The 14,240-nt window shown below is 31.8% G+C and overlaps 1 pseudogene; it reads right to left on the bottom strand.

Moving 5' to 3' along the window:
- Positions 1-4,036: 4,036 nt before the first annotated feature.
- LOC106760669 lies at positions 4,037-4,888 on the bottom strand (annotated as a pseudogene).
- Between the last annotated feature and the right edge of the window lie 9,352 nt (positions 4,889-14,240).

Raw genomic sequence — 14,240 nt, 5'->3', positions numbered from 1 at the left:
TAGACAACTAAAGAGGTGTAACCTTTACATAAATCTAAATTCTTTTATTCACTTGAGTTTTTGAAAAATCTTTAACAAATAAATATTTTCATTTTTTTTCAATTCACTAAATCACTCTAATCTTAACACATGTATAAAGTTCCATCCTTTAGATGCTATAAAAGGACATATGTTTAAATTACTCTACGTGGTGTAAGTATGACCATCAGGATCAACTCACATACAATTCAACACAGTTCCCGAAAACAGAACTTGTGGCGCTGCTTGCTTTCCTTAAAGTAATAAAAAGACAAAAATGGGTTTTCATGTACAACCAGATCTTTTTATAGATCTATATGTTTTTCTTTACATTTTAAGCATAACTAATTTTGTCCATTTTTAATTTTCGAATGCTTTATTGTAAATATAATAAATAAATATTAATAATATACACAACAAAAGTATTTTCATTCTATTTTTCTAATACAAACTAAACTTTCATCTTTTATATTTTTTTCTCTCTTTTTCTATATATTCTCTTTTACTTTCCCACTTTCCATGTCGATAACAAAAGCTATTTTATGCATAGTTCTAGACATGAAAACAATTTGGTTTGAATAATTAGACCCGACTTTTCGTTGATGCACAATTGAAATTATTGTTCTGGTTGTTTTATTTATACAGGCATGCCCCCATTTGTGGTTAACTTTTTCATTTTCTTTTAAATTATAAATATATTTTCTTTGAAATCATTTCATCCTCAGTTGTAGAATTTTTTCTCATGAGTTTATGATTAAAATTTTATAAATTGATTCTACAAATATATTTAGAAATTAAGATATTACAGGACATTGAATTCATTTAAGATTGTATGTGTCTCAAATTTAAAATAAAAAATACAAAAACCAAAAAAAAAAGTGCATAAAAGAAACAAGAAAAATATATAAAGTAAATAATTAATTTAGGGTTTAGTTTCAGTTTCAGTTAATTGCTTTGAATTTGATATAACTGTCCATTGATTTCGTTCCTTAAATAAACTTAAATTAAAAAAAATATTTATTGTAAGGAAATAGGTGGTTTTTTTATTTTTCTAAGTTTGGTTATAGTAAGAACAGGTATGAGAGTTCCAATTTTAAAAGTTCAATTATTTAGGGAGATATTTTAGTTTTTTTTAGAGGTTTGTTTTAAGTTTTATTTGACGTTCTCTAAGTGGTTATTTAATAGTCTTTATCTCAATAAGTGAAGTAACACATATTTTACAGAGAGGTTATTTTAAAAAGTAGTATTAAAGTTTTATGCTCTGGGCATAAGGGAAAAAAATAAATAGAGAAAGAAGAGTCAAACATCGTGAGGAAAAAAGTGAGTGTTTGAGATTTTTTTGTTGGAGATGATAGAGGTAGACGATGGAATGAGTGAGCCACAATTGTCAGAAAAGACCAATTACGACAATTAGTTTTGCAGATGAAGGTTCTTCTTAGATCCCAAGATATAGTGGACGATGGGTACAATGAACCCGCAGACGATGAGAATCAGACATTGAACCAGACTGCTGCATTGAAAAAGACACGAGAGAAAGACAGATTGGTTTTGTACTTTCTGAATAATGCAGTGGATGAACTGGATTCGAGAAAATAGCTAATGCAAAGTCAGCAAAAGAAGCCTAAGAAATTTTGAAGGTGGCATACAAAGGAGATACCCGTTTGAAGCAGGTCTGAGTTTAATCCCTCAAAAGAGAGTTTGAACATATGTAGATGGATGAAAAGGAGGGAGTTACCGAGCTTATAGCTTGAGTGCAGAAGATGGCCAACCAACTCGGAATGAAAGGAGAAGAGCTTCGTCCTAACTAGGTTGCGGAAAAGATCTTGAGAAATCTGACGGATGATTTTGAAAGTATCGTGGTCACTATTGAAGAGAGAAAGGATTTGTCAACAAAAAAAAGCTTATTTAGAGGGGGTTTTTTTTGCGATTTGTGGGGGTTTTTACCCTCCGCTAAATAAATTCCGGGGGTTTTTCAAACCCCCGCAGTTTGAGTCGCCACAAACTATCTGCGGGGGTTTTTTTCGCCCCCTGGTATCACATTCAATAACCCCCGCTATCACATTCAATTTGCGGAGGTTTTTACCCTCCTCAGAAAAACCTCCTCTATTACTGATTCTTATTTTGTGGGGGTTTTTAACCTCCTTTATTTTCAACTATTTGATTAAAAAAAAATACCTATATATTTCACACTATTTTTTGGTATTAATATATTCTTCATTTTGACAATTATACTTTAATAGTTGTAACCTCCCTCATTTGTATTATTTAATTTATTTAATCTGAGGTTTATTATTTTATTTTTTGCTAGAATTATTTAATTTTTGTCACATTTGAGATGTTTATAGTTTTGGATCAAAAATATATATTTACAACAATATTCAAACATATTAATGTACCAAAAGACATCACAAATTTATATAATTTCATTGTCAAAATCATTATAGTAACATAAAATTAAATTATAATAAAACTCGTCCTTACAACTTAATCAACTTAATCAATAAGTACTCAAAATTCATAATAAACTTTATATAATTTTATCCTAAAAAAATTTCATAAACTCCCTAAATATTACTTCCACCAGATGATTGTCTTGTACTCAAAAAAGACTCGAGCTCATTTGCATCACTAGCTTGCTGAAATAATAAAAAAGAATAAACAATTATAATTATACTCATATAATTTTGCAGTACTAGAAAGAAACAAAAGTGAGAAACAAAAATCTGTATACAGATTTTTAAGATATGAAACTTATAAAAAATCAATTCTCTTTTTAATGAAGAGAAGTTTTAAAAGGGAGCTTTGGATTTCGACTTCTTTTCCTTTTTTATTTCAACTTGAAATATTATCTTTTAAGTTTAAATAGTTACAAAAATACCAAAATCTTTAACTTACATTTCAAGTATTTTTAATTTTAACTTAGCTTTTAAGTTTTAAGAAAATTGAGCCAAACACTTAATATTTTTTAGTCTAGATACAGATGGCAAGTATATTATATAATATAATGATGATAACAAAGTTCTTATTTTCAAAATAACTTCTTTTCTACATGAAATTGAATTACTTTGAAGACCAAGGACATGTTTGTTTTCCACCAAGAATTAGTTTGACTAGTAATATAACTTGGGACTGATACTGTGTTTGCATGAATGATAGATATACACATATTTTATGATAAAAAAAACAATTCATTATGCAATTGACTTATATATATCTCTTAAAGTGATAAAAATTGTATAAACTATTTTAATTAAAGATATATGCTTGGTTAAAAGTAAGAAATTTTAAAATCTTAACTCATACAACAACAGGAATATAATTCAAAGTTTATTGTTTCATTTCTTTGTAGGACCGAAGTCCAGGTATATTCATACCAAATACATTGCTAATATCTNGTTACCTTCTTATTAAGAGGCCGAGCTTTAAAACCATGTGCAAAATCCAACCCATCATGCTTTGGAGCACCCATGGCAGATGGCCTGTGTCCAAATCCTGCAACCAGTAAAGTTCAGATTCCCATATACTATTCTCCTTTATCTTGAAACAATTGTCTGACATATNTATATCTTGTAACAAAAAACTAAAGCAAGAAAATCCAGGTAAAAAATTACAAGCAATTGCAGCTTCAGAAATTTCATAACCAATGTAATTTGTATATCGGGTACAAGGAAAATGAATGAGATTGGACTAATCAAAAAATACAATTATGTAAAGAGACAATAATATTACTATTTAAAATTGTGGGAGCTAAATTAACCTTATTTGAATCATTGCAATGAAGTGAAGATGATGAAGACGCAGATGTATGCTGCATGGCCCTCTCTTGTCTCTTCAGACGAAATTCCTGAGAAGCAAGAGATAAAAAGAACATGAGCAAGATAAACAATGCTGTCTCTAGCAAATTGTTGGTTCAATTCTTTTCCACTTACTGTATTATTGTATTTAGTGTGTGTGTGTGTATAATAATTAGGAAAATTGAATCTTTGTGTTTATTATATTCACTAAATAAATATCAAGTCCATGTTGTACTTGAAACACACAGTTTCAACTTATGTTTCTCTTTGCATGCTCTGCATGATGAAATGGTAATGAAACCGGATGACAGTAGTCCCACCCTGAACTGGTCCAGGCTCCNTAGTGATGCTTCCTCCCTTGGCTCGGACGAGCTCAACCGATTTGTAAATCTAAAAATTGAAGCAATAAAGAGTTCATTTTATTCACTATGCATATAGATACTCAAGCTTCTGTAAAGGTCTACTTTGTCTTACATCCTGAGTTGCAATTGCAAAATNTCCAAAGCCATCCCCTATCTCTTACGAGGTCACCCCATAATCTGACAATAAGGTGACATTTAAACAGTTAGAAGAATGCAAAATTCCAAGTGTTGTGGCNTGGTGATATTATACTTGTCATGTAGTGCAAAACTAAACAAATGTTAACCCACTGACAAAGGAAAAACATCAAAATTATATCANTGAACCCAAAATATACATTCAATCAGACACCACGGTACACATGTGCTACAAGGAAAAGATCTGCAGAGTAACATACTATATGTTAATTCGACAACAAAATGGGATTCTTCAGGGCCAAATCCAAGAAAAACATTGGCATATTTTTCATCCGGGATATCTCTTTGCCTTAAAAGCTTCATTCCAAAGCATTCTGTATAAAACCTGAAAGAACCGTGATGAAATTTTGTAAGCACCCAATAACACAAAGAACGTAACNATCAACAAGAACTCATGTCACAAAAAACCAACTTGATGGTGCGATCAAGGTCACCAACACGGTAGACAACATGGAGCATGCGACAGTTATCTTTCTTTGGCCATTCCAACAAGTCAGNCATATTCGGTGTTTGACTCTGCAACACAAGCCATAAACTTTCAAACACCATCTCCCAAAAAGGTTTTACACTTGCAGTGAATAAAAACCAAACTAAACACCACCATTCTGCGTTAAGAAAAGGTGAATAGATTTGTTTGATTTACTTATTAAACATACATATTTCANCATTCTATAAAAGCAAAGTAGAAGTTGGAAAATCTCAATAAGGGGTCCAGATCGGTTTGTTTTATGACTCGACCAAGATACAAAGTGGTGGAGTACCAAGCTTATGGCATTTCTAGGATCATAGCAACAAAACCGATAGTAAACTAAACCCACCCAGGTATCAGAAATTATGAAAAAAAAACAAGAAATTCAAAAGAATTAAACCAAACAAATTCCTACAAAAGAAGCAAGTCATCTCAAATCAAACACAAACAACAATCAAAGACATGTCCGAAACATTTGAAGTGACTTACTAGTAGATTGTTCTGGGTTTGTCTATGTCGGTGATTANAGCAGTAGAAGCGCGCGTATATATTATCCACATCAACTGCTTTTATATTGCTTCTTTTTAGATGTAATTAGCTTTACTACTTTTTTCAACAACTTTTATTCTACAAATGANATTTCTTCTGTTTCCCTAAATAAATAAACTTCTTCACTAAACAATCAAACACTACCTCTTGGGTTTCTTCCAGAGATCCACGCACCCAGGGCCACGCCAGACGCCGTCGCAGCCTTCCAACGCATTACCGGAGCAGCAGAGTTCGTCGCCATTCAGAAATTAGCGGAATATGGGGGCAATCTAAATGAAGCTGTTAATGTCCATTTGCCTATTTTCTTGAAGGGATCTAAGTAAAGAGAAATAGAATCTCACTTGCGATTTAGGGATCTAAGTAAAGAGAAAGAGAATCTCACTTACTAAGGAGGACATCTTAGTGGTAACTCAACGTCGAAGCAGCAACAACTCCACGCACTACTCGCGAAAAGGCGCCTTTGGTGGACAAGGCATGGCGACTCTCACTGAAGGATTGGTCCGAGGGTTTAGTAGTGGAGGACCATCGAGGTCGACAAGAATGGGATTTTCAGAAATGGTAGCTTAGGGTTTAGGTGGTGCGTTGAGCACGATTGAGAAAGGGGCAAAAGAGAAAACTAATGAAAGAGGAAGGGTTTATGTGTTGTGTGATTTTTGTGTTCTGGTTAAGAAGAATATGAAATTGGGAAAACAATTTGGGAGGGAATGCTAAAAGAAGCGAGGGAAAAAAAAGTGGAAATCACATTTTAATCTTTACAAGTTACCAACCTCTTCTAAAAGAATTAAAAACCCCCGCAATTATGAGCTATCTTATAATTCATCAAAATCATTCTAAATCATATCTATTTGCGGAGGGTTTTGATGACCTCCGCAAAATAACCCCCGCTAGATAAACTTTTTTTTGTAGTGTCTCACCGTGGAGGAGTTAGCTGGGTCATTAAAGGCTCACGAATTGACGAAGAAGAAGAAAAAGAGGGAACCTGATGTTTTAAGTCAGGTTTGACTCGAACGAAACTCGGATTACTTAGAGTGGAGGTCCTGGAGGTAGAGGATGAGGAGGCCGAGGACGAGGACGAGGTGGACGTGGTTGAGGCAATGAAGAGTAAATCGGTCAATAGAATTGGCGTGATCGAGGACAAGGGAAAGGCCGAGGAGATCGTTCAGAAGTGGAGTGTTTTAAGTCTGGAAATCACAGTATGCAAATAAATGTAGACCAATGAAGTGCTACAACTGTGGTAAGCTCGGTCATATTGCTAAATATTGTCGAGTCGAGAAGAAAAGTGAGAGAAACCTTCTTACAGAAAAAGATGAAGAAGAGATGGAAAGTTTGTTGACATCAAAGATCTCAAAGTCGAAGGCGGAGAATTGGGATGTTGGACCATGCTTGAAATCAAAGGCTAAGGAGATTTCTATCAACTGAGTATGGTATTTAGATACTGGAGCAAGTAATCACATGTGTGGAAATGAGAGTTTCTTTGATAAACTCACCAAGGTGGAGGTCGGATTTATGTCTTTCAGAGATGACTCCAAGGTGGCTATGAAGGGACGTGGAACAATTCGGCATATGTAAAAGGATGAACGAGTTGGAGAGATTAGGGACGTTTACTATGTTCCCGAGTTAAAGAGAAATATTTTAAGCATGGGTGAGATAATTGAAAAAGGTAATTCAGTTTTTATGAAAGATTAGGTATTGTATTTAAAGGATAAGCATGGTCGTCTAGCAGCCAAAGTAAAAACGAAGAAAAACCGATTGTATGAACTGCAACTGAAGATCTTACAAAAAAGGTGTTTGAAGCAAGATATGGCTAGCAAGAGCTCGAATAACTCCACTTATGAGGTAAATGTAGCATGTTTGTTAACAGGTTCAGAAGATATAAAATTTGAAGAAGTTGTGCTAGATAAAAGATGGAAGAAAGCTATGGATGAGGAGATCAGCTCAATTGAAAAAAATGAAACGTGGGAGCTGACAGATTTACCCATAGGTGTTCGGCCAATTGGTGTAAAGTTGGTATAAAAAAAAGAAAATTAATGCAGAAGGAGAGGTGGAACGTTATAAAGCTCGATTTATGGTGAAGGGCTACAAACAGTAGAAGGGGATTGACTATGATGAAGTATTCACTCCAATGACAATGATGGAAACAATTCGGCTACTATTCTCACTAGTAGCTCAACAAGGATGGAAGATTTAACAAATGAATGTGAAGTCTGCACTTTTAAATGGTTTTCTTGAAGAGGAGGTCTATGTAGAGCAACCTCTCGGTTACATGAGAAGAGGTGAAGAAAAGAATGTGTTGAAGTTGAAGAAGGCGTTGTGTGGTCTAAAGTAAGCTCCTCGAACATGAAATGAAAGAATTGATACATATTTCAAGAAGAATGGTTATGAGCAATGTCTGTATGAACATGCTTTATACCTAAAGAAGCACAAAACAAAAATGTCGATTGTTGCTCTATATGTAGGTGATTTGATTTTCATGGGAAGTCAAGCTGAGCTGGTTGAAGAATTTAAAGAAGTGTTGAAGAGGGAGTTCGAAATGACTGATTTAGGCATGATGAAATATTTTTGGGTACTAGAGGTGAATCAAAGCTCAACAGGAATTTTTGTGTCTCAAAAAAGGTATGCTGAAGATATATTTAAAAGGGCAAAGATGATGGAGTGCAATCTAGTTTCCACTCCAATGGAACCTGACACTAAGTTATCAAAAAATGGAGAAGGGGATTGTGTTGATGCAAATAGATATCAAAACTTGATTGGGAGTCTCAGGTACTTAACAACCACAAGGCCAGACCTTATGCTCAGCGTGGGAGTCACAAGTCGTTTTCTGGTGGAGCCAAGGTATTCTCATTGGAAATCATTGAAGAGGATACTAAGGTGTGTAAGAGGAACGATGTCTTTCGGATTATGGCATACTAAGTTGGATAACTATCGGCTTAGTGGGTATTCAGACAATAGCTGGTGTGGAGATGTGGATGATCAAAAAAGCAGAACTGGCTATGACTTTTTTTGGGAGATACAACGTTTACTTGGCTCTCAAAGAAACAACCTATTGTTGCATTATCAACATGTGAGGTTGAATATGTGGCAACATCTTGGAGTGTCCGACATGAAATCTACTAAGAAACCTGTTGAAGAATTTGGAGATAATGCAAGAAGAAAATGTGTTGATCCGAATAGATAATAGATCGACAATTGAGCCAGTGAAGAACCCAGTTAACCACGAGACAAGTAAGCATATTGGTGTTCGTTTCCATTTTATTCGGGAAAAGGTGAAAGAAGGAAGCATAGAACTTGAACATGTGGAGAGCAAGAAGCAGATAACTGATTTATTCACATAGGCATTACCTACAACGTCATTTTAGGAATTAAGAAAGTTTATCGGATGGAGGAAGAAAAAAATTTAAGTTTAGGAAGGAGTTTTTTTAAATAAACTTAAATTAAAAAAAAGGATTTATTTGTTTATTTTGTCCAGTATTGCAGCAAAATAGGTGTTTTTTTTTTTTATTTTTATAGGTTCGGTTACAGGACGAACCAAGAGAGTTATTATTTTAAAAGTCCGATTATTAAGAAGATATTTTAGTTTTTCTTTTTAGGGGTTGATTTTAATTTTTATTTGTCTTTTTGAAAGTGGCTATTTAATAGCCTTTATCTCAATGAAGTAGCACATATTTTATAGAAAAAATATATTTATGTGCGTGAGGTTATTTTAACACTTTTTTCTTCTTTCCCATCCTTTTGTTTTGATATTATTCATGTTTTTTTTTTTCTTTTTCAGGCCCTTTGTATCTTGATGTTCTACAAGAGGTTTATATACTATTATACATAGAGCTGTCAAAACGGGTAACACGGTTGGACTCGGTCCGACCCATCACAGGTTAGTCACTTAGTGAGTTAACCCAACTCGTTTTATTTATAAGAGAGCTGGAAAAATTCGAACTCAACCCGACCCACCACGGGTTGGTGGGTTAAACGGGTTGGCTCACTGGCTCATTTAATTATAATTTTTTTAAAACAAAAAAATTACATTTTTTTTAATTCAAATCTAAATAAACGTTACATTAAAATGATATTAAACTCCAAAGACAATTCAAAATAAATAAGAAAAATATCATACAATCCAAACATAATCCAAAAACATGTAGAAAAAACGAATAAATAAGTTTTTAATATTGATATTTTTTGTATCACTTGTCCATTTATAATATTAGAATCTTGAATAGATAAATCTATAATATCTTTTTCTCTTAAAACTAACTAATAATATTAAAACATAAAATAATAAATAATTAAATTAAATTAGGTGACATTGATGCTTTCTGTTTATCGATATCCTTTCTTTATTGACACATGCTGCAATCTTTTACTTGCAGTTCATTGGGGATACGCAAGCGATGTGGCAACCTGAGGCGATTGGCTTGCTCCACCTGCAAAGGAACCGGGTCTATTAGAGAAGGGGGATTACTTGATATGAAGCCTGTTAGAGGAATTGTTTGAAACACTTGATAACACTGAATCACAGGTGAATGAGATAGCATGTGTAAAATGTCAAGCCAAAGGTTATTTTTCATATCCTGATTGTTCTGATCTATAATCACTGTTGTTTATATTCTCTGCCTCCAATTATAACAATGTGAATTGTGATTATAACTCATACGCTCATTTGTTTGGTGTGTAGACGACAATGACAAATAGTGAAATGATAATGTGGAGCAATGATGCTTTATTAATAAAACTTGAATAAAAGGGTTAGAAAATTTCGACAGAGTATTTGTAATAGTATGAATTTTGAGCTCTTTTTCACGTGTCAATTTAGAGCTCTGAATTTTGTGGAAAAAGCATTGGACCTAGTAGCCAGAGAATTGATAGCATTCAAGTTCATTGATTTTAGTTTTATTATATTGATACTATAGCACTTTTCTTTTTATATAATTTCTTTGACTTTTGAGTCTTTAACTAACCGGTTTGTTTATGATAATATCTCGGCTAAGGCTAAAGAGAGATTATGCCGTGTGAAGTTGACAAATGTTTAGTCACTTTCACTTTCTACCATGTTATGTGGTGTATGTTGATATGGAGGTTAATGGTGCCCCATTGAAGGTGAGTGATTTCTGACAATTAGTATTTTATTTTCAATTTTGTTTCATGCATTTGTTGATAGTGTTATTAAGAAGTATAACGATGACTCTAATACCATATTAAAAATGGACTCTAAATTTAATTCAATTTTATAAAATGATAAAGTTTATATTCACTTATATACTATAAATTAGATTTATCTCTAATCGATACGAGACTTCTAACAAGTGTAATAAAATTTACCATTATATCAAAAAGTTGTGCTTAGCGTTGTGGGTATGAGAAATTTGATTGACTGAAATTTGCTTCCTATGATACCATAAAATATTGAATTTATTAATAGCTCAACTGCTTGCCTATGAATTTACTCATACATATCTTGATAGATATGCTATTATGGAGGAAGTAAAGTTCATCTTAATTGCTTGTGGAGATTATACATTCTTGAATGGGATGAATATTTCCACCGATATTCATAGGTATATGGAAGCAAATCCTAAGTGAAAAATACAGTTCAGATTTATTCCCTTTGGTGAGGTTTTCTTTTCAGCATACATAAATCAGGTAGTTTGATAGGACTGATATTAGAAAATAATGGAAAAATAGAACTAGAATTTTATTTCTCTCTTTAATTTCTCTGATATCATTGCCTTCAAGCTGCTATTCTTATAGCTGTGGATCTTGTCTGCAGTGTATAATTAATTTGAAAGAAAGTGTTTTGCGAGTGGGTGGAGGAGAAGTTTCTGTGCAGTTTTGAAGGTTAGTTTCCTAATGTGTTTATTTTAAAATTGACTACTGTTTATCCTCATACGTTTGCACAGTTATCTTTTCAATTCAATCCTTCACAGATTAGCTTGATGTGGCCAAAGCCCATGTCGAGAAACATGTTGGATGAAACCCTTTTATTTCTATTATGATGAAAAACATGTAAATACATACTATAATTGCTTTATAATATATATTGTTGTGTGTGGTATATGAAAAAATTGGCATGTTTAGGTTAAACGGAAATTTAATTATTAATACTATTTATTATCATCTTAAAAATAATTTAAAATAAAATAGATAATTTAATTATTTACTATAAATTTAGTAAAAAGGTAATAATTGAAAATAAGAAAATTAAATGATTTGCGACGATTTTTAATTGTTAGAATATCATAAAAGATTCAAAACCTTTAACAAGGAATAAATGCAAATAAGATATAAAATATTTTGTGGTGATTTTTAATATGATAAAAGATTAAAAAGAAGACTAATAGGAGAAAAAAAAAGTAAATTCTGTGGTGGTTTTTTCTAGAGAAAATACCGCTTAAAATATTCCTATCACAACCTCTTGCTAACGTATACAATTTTGATGATTATTTTAACCGCTAACAAAAGACTGTTTTTAATTGTTAAAATTTACAATTTTATTCTTCATAAACTTTTTTTTTTGTGTATGAAAAGTGAGTCTTCATTAATTTAACTTAATATTTCAAAATTAATTTATAAGATAAAATATATATTCATTTTATATCTAATTAATATGAGATTTCTAATATGTTTCCTCTCATCTATATCTATACATTTTGAGTATAAAACTAAATGTTAATAAATGGTTCAATAATGAATTACATGATAAGTCTAACAAACAACAAATCTTACTATGATAGGTTTCATATAGTTGTGATAACATATTAAGAAAGTGGAGTTTAAGCTTAACTCAATTCTTCAAAATTAACTTATATATATCTATTTATATATTGTAAATGTTATGTATTTCTATACGATATAAGATTTTCAACACATACTCTCAAGTTGAGGCAAATTAACACTTTTTTTCATATAATTTAATTTCTAAAGAACTCCAACACTTTTTTCTTTGAACAAATTAACACTCGTTGGGAGAGCTTTTCAAAAGAGGTACTAAAATATATGTTTGTTCAAAGAGTAAAAGAGTGGTTGAGGGAAAATGAAAATATCAAAAACCTCATAGCGGGATGTTTGTTAGACTCGTTGGACGAAAGGATTTTCGTTGAACAACTTTTAAAGAATTTAGTCATAGTATTCTCGTTATGCAAGCTTGCACTTTGTTGGGCAAGACAATTTTATGTTAGGATAAAGAGCATTAGTGACACATTCTCATTGGGTAAGTCACATTGTAAAGGAGACTCACAGAGCAAGACATGTATTTTTTGAGTGAGAATTCATATTCACGAACTTACAAATATAGTTTTAAATCCTTGTATTTTGTGGTGTGATTTGGTATGAATTATGTGAATTGTGTGGTAATGATTTGTAGGGTATGAATACTACTTTGTGGTGATATGTAAATTGTATTGACAACAGAGATTGTAATTACATTATCCTGACTCTACCAGTGTTGGACTCATATAAAGGAAGGTATCTAGGTGTGAGAATAAAAAAAAGTTCATATATGGAATTTTGTTATGAGATCGAACTTGTAGATATAAAATTTACCTTGTCATACTCTTTTGATTAGAATACAGGCCAACTATAATATACTTATAGTTCTTGAAAAGTAAAAGTGAATGAGGGGTGACAACTACTAAATACACTTGTTCTTCTGAGATAGAATCAAATATTTAATTGGATATAAATGAGTTGTGAGGACTTTGTTTGTTATATGCTTTAGACAATTGATGTTATGAGTATGATGCGTTAGTTATGAAAGAATGGATGATTGTTATGAATTGATTTAGTTTTATAAGTAGTAGGATTTAAATTAACTCTAATTTATCATATCTGTTTTCTTATGATTATAATATCTGTTTGTGATAATTGTGTGTTTAATGAAAACAAAAGGTAATATGTATGGACACGAGAGAAAAACATAATTAACTCTGTGAATTATGAATAGAAATATATTATGTAATAGTTTTTCTTATTTTCTTTTGAAATACTATTTTTTAAAATTTCCATTATATAATTATCTATCTGTGTTTGAACTACATATTTGGTCGAATTTTCTACTATAATTGTATTGATACATATTTTTCTCCCAAAACTTTTGTCAAATTATTTTTCTAACTTTTTCTTGAAAAATGAGTTTGGAAAAGAGAAGTCTCTCCCACAGATAAGGGGACCTTTTCTGAATTTGAAGGAAAAGGACCAAGTTTACGGATTTTTTTTTTATTTTTCTTATAAAAAAGTTCGGATTCAAGATCAGAAATGAGCAGTGCACTCTTTCCCCACCCTTAGTTTTCGACCCGCCTTTTTTTTTTTCTTTAAGTTGATTCATTGCACTGATAAAAAAAAAAAAAAAAAAAAAAAAAAAAAAAAAAAAAAAACATGAACTCGTGCCACTTGGTAGGATTGTTCCAATTTTTCAACATCGAAAATAAAATAAATGAAATTCTAACAATGACCTTTCACAATTAGCATCATTATTTTTGACATCAATTCATTCTTATTTAATATCAAAATTTGAAACTAATTAAATCAATTGTTCACAACACTTATTATGCATAAAATATTTTTCATGTCTATACTTAAGTATATCTAATAACTTAATATTCAAATTATTTAAAATGTAGGGTAAATTTATAAAAAAAAGGGGGACACAATCATACGTAGATTTACTCAAACATGATCAAACTTAATAGAAATGGAGAGTTTGTATTAACATTTAAGTCTGCCTCATGTTTGAGACCGATCTCACCTTTTAGAATCATTACTGCAGAATTGGCTTTTAACGTCACTCCTTAGACGTCAGTTAAACGAAGTCGACGTAAATTAATGACTGGTGACACTTTCGTAAATAAGTTGCCAATATAGACA

Source organism: Vigna radiata, chromosome 5 (assembly GCF_000741045.1).
Source record: "Vigna radiata var. radiata cultivar VC1973A chromosome 5, Vradiata_ver6, whole genome shotgun sequence".
Classification (NCBI taxonomy): domain Eukaryota; kingdom Viridiplantae; phylum Streptophyta; class Magnoliopsida; order Fabales; family Fabaceae; genus Vigna; species Vigna radiata.
Note: the sequence above shows the minus strand (reverse complement) of the source record. Positions and strands in the feature narration are given on the sequence as shown.